The sequence below is a fragment of the Erinaceus europaeus genome, chromosome 2 (assembly GCF_950295315.1).
Source record: "Erinaceus europaeus chromosome 2, mEriEur2.1, whole genome shotgun sequence".
Classification (NCBI taxonomy): Eukaryota; Metazoa; Chordata; class Mammalia; order Eulipotyphla; family Erinaceidae; genus Erinaceus; species Erinaceus europaeus.
In genome coordinates, this window is record NC_080163.1 from 75,249,879 (window position 1) to 75,253,240 (window position 3,362).

The following is a 3,362-nucleotide window of genomic DNA, read 5'->3' on the forward strand; positions in this document are numbered from 1 at the left end:
ATAATCGGACTTGTTCATATTAAAAAGCAAAAAAGAAAGATCATTGCACTTCCCATTAAGATAAAACATGAGTGTGAATTTTCTCATGAATTGCAAACTTTTCCTACCACAGGTCCACCTAGGGAGAGCCTACGATACAGTATGGAAAGTCATAGACTTGGGAATCAAAAAATTAGAATGTTAGACTACTTACTTGCTATGGACCTTGGGCAAATATAAGATTTCTCTGGACCTTATATCTATCATTTGTAAAAAGGAATGACAATGATGTAACAGGTCTTACATGAGAATAATGGACATAAAATTGCAAAGGGATCCACTGGTGACTCCTGCTGAGTCTGGCCCACAGTAGCTCTAGGATTAGTCTTAAGATTTGCTTGGTCAATGAGACATAACTGTGACACAGCAGTTAGGGTTTACTCCCATGGTCTCCAGGTGCTATGTAAAGAGGCTTGGCCTATGTAAAAAGAGAGATTCTAGTCTCCCAACTACAGTATTCCAGTCAAGTGAGGCCATCTCAGGCATCTTCCAGCCAGACCACCAGCTGAATGCAGCTTTTTAAGTCAGCCTGGGCAAGAACAGCAGAGGAACCAATCAGCCAAACCACAAAACCATGAGAAATAATAAATGGTTTCATTTTAAGCCACTAAATTTTGAGATGACTTGTTTAACAGTCATGTATTATGGACACATCAATTCCTATTACTATGACCTTTTTTAAATATTTATTTATTTATTTATTTTCCCTTTTGTTGCCCTTACTGTTTTTCATTGTTGTTGTAGTTATTGTTGTTGATATTGATGTCATCGTTGTTAGGTAGGACAGAGAGAAATAGAGAGAGGAGAGAAGGACAGATGGGAGAGAAAGATAGGCACCTGCAGACCTTCTTCACTGCTTGTGAAGCGACTCCACTGCAGGTGGGGAGCTGGGGGCTAGAACCGGGATCTTTACCCCGGTCCTTGCACTTTGCGCCACCTGCGCTTAACCCACTACGTTACCGTTGGACTCCCTATGACCTGTTTTAATCCAGAGTATTTATTTATTTATTTTTTTATTTATTCATTCCCTTTTGTTGTCCTTGTTTTATTGTTGTAGTTATTATTGTTGTTGGATAAGACAGAGAGAAATGGAGAGAGGAAGGTAAGACAGAGAGGGGGAGAGAAAGATAGACACCTGCAGACCGCTTCACCGCCTATAAAGCGACTCCCCTGCAGGTGGGGAGCTGAGGGCTCGAACCGGCTTTTTTAAGCCGGTCCTTGCTCTTTGCCCCACCTATGCTTAACCGGCTGCACTACTGCGTGACTCCCCAGAGTATTTCTGATACCAAATGTGTATTCCCCCCACCTACCCCCTGCCCAGCTCTTAGGGTATGAGGTAACCAACAGTTTAACTTGGTTTTGACATTAGCTAATAAGTTAGTGCATGTACCACAGATTTAGGGCTCAGTCCCACATGACTGACCCCATTTCCATGCCAGTCACAAGTCCAAACCTCCTATGTGTCTGGCTAATTGGTTATAAAGTTGAGACAGAGTTATCTCCCACCACCAGGCTTGCTCCTTTGCAAGAATGTCTAGAGAACAGTTTATTATAAAGGATATGTCTCATGAGAAGCCAAGAGAAAGGTATCCCTTATGAATAACAGAAGATACTCTTCTCACACCTATCACTCAGGTAACTGCAAGGGTTTTAGAAGTCTGTGCCAGGAATTGGAGACTAATGCTAAATAAATATTTCTTACTGTATCACAATATCACACTCACATTTAGAAATGTGTCTCAGGCTGGAAAGACACAATAATAGTTATGCAAAAGGATTTTCATGCATGAGTTCCCAGGTCCTGAGGTTGAACTCAGGCTCTTAGTTCCCAGTTTCAATCCCTAGCACCACCATAAGCCAGAGCTGATCAGTGTTCTCTCTCACTAAAATAAAATATTTTTAAAAATACGTGTCTACTTGGTAACATTCATGATGCCAGGTTTTAGATACACAGCATTAAACAAGACCAGTGAGAGCATTCCTTTCATGACACTTACATTCTAATAGGAAGGACAGATCAGAAAAGACTACAGAGAGCTAGTTATAGAATTAATGGCCAACCTATGTCTGTGGCCTTGGAGGAACTACAGCAGTTTCCAACGGAAGGAAAGGGAATGAAGAGCTCTGATGATGAGAATGGTGTGAAATTGTACCATTGTTAGCTCCTAACTTTGTAAATCAATATTAAATCACTAGAGAAAAAAAAAGAATACAGAGGGTTGGTTCATGGCACAGTAGTTCCAAGAAAGACACTTAGTACAGGCTATGGTGTGGTGGTGGAGGAATCCATCCTGTAGCTCATTGGCCCTTGTGCACACCCACCCAACAGTTGTGGTTTACTGGGTCAAGGTCCCCTTACTGAGCATCACACCACCCTGCTGAGCTTTGGCAAGTTATGCTTCTACTATCAACCTAAGAAATGCTCTCCTTTCTGGACACACACTGGTAGCTTGGATGTCACCCCTACCCCCGCATCCACCCTACTCCACCCCTTACTGAGTGAAGAAACTGGCACGTCTCAGCAACTTTGGCCCGTGTGTGGTGCCTGTGGAGGAGGATGGGGCTGAGTGGATGAACGTCCTGCCAATGGGGAGATGGTGGTAAGATGAAGCACAAGAAGCTCTTTGAGGACTTAAGAGTCTTTCTCAACCACAAAGTGCCCTGAGCCCCTGGCAGTCATCACCAGTAGGTGTTGTTTTACTTGGGGGGGTGGTGGAGGCAAAGCTATGTTCTAAGACAATTCTTTGTGTGTGTTGGGGCCACTTATGACATCACAAATGCCAGCCAGCAGAATGGCAGCTTGGGCCTCAGACCCAGGTCATCTGCAGGGTCTACATGCAGGCCCAATAGGTAGTTAGCTCTGAATGCCTAGCCCTTCTTCCCATGGCAGACTACTTTCCTGGGGTACAGCTTCTTCTACACCTCTCATCTTTCATGGTGGAGAAGGAAGGAACCACCCTGCAGCTGTAAAGGGGGCTCCAGGGAAATGTGAATGAGCCTGAAGAGGAGGGTAAATAGGAAGACAATGAAGATGATGGTCAAGAAGAGGGAGAAAGTGACCAGAAAGAAAATGTGGAGCATGGTTGGGGAAAGGAAAAGACCTGGAAGCAGCCCTGGAGGATCAGAGGATGGGGTCGGGTGTGTTGAGTGTCTAGCACAGTGGCTGACACTGTTGAAGTGGGAGGCAAGTAGCTGTGGTCCAGGAGGAGGAAAGCCAGGTCAAGAACCTGGCCATTGTGATGATGAAGAAGCAGAAGTACTGCTACAAGGCCCTGCTTTGTGAGAGGCACAAAATAAAGAAGCTGACTAATTGGTAAGAGAAG

At 44.2% G+C, this 3,362-nt stretch overlaps 1 long non-coding RNA gene across 1 annotated transcript in view; it reads right to left on the minus strand.

Annotated features, from left to right (window-relative positions):
- LOC132536944 (uncharacterized) overlaps nt 1-2,699 on the minus strand; it is a 4,178-nt gene extending 1,479 nt beyond the window's left edge. The window contains exons 1-2 of the long non-coding RNA XR_009548471.1: nt 2,555-2,699; nt 1,463-1,573 (exon numbers count right to left, since the gene is read on the minus strand). This is a non-coding gene — a long non-coding RNA (uncharacterized LOC132536944). The remainder of the gene's footprint in view (nt 1-1,462; nt 1,574-2,554) is intronic.
- Between the last annotated feature and the right edge of the window lie 663 nt (nt 2,700-3,362).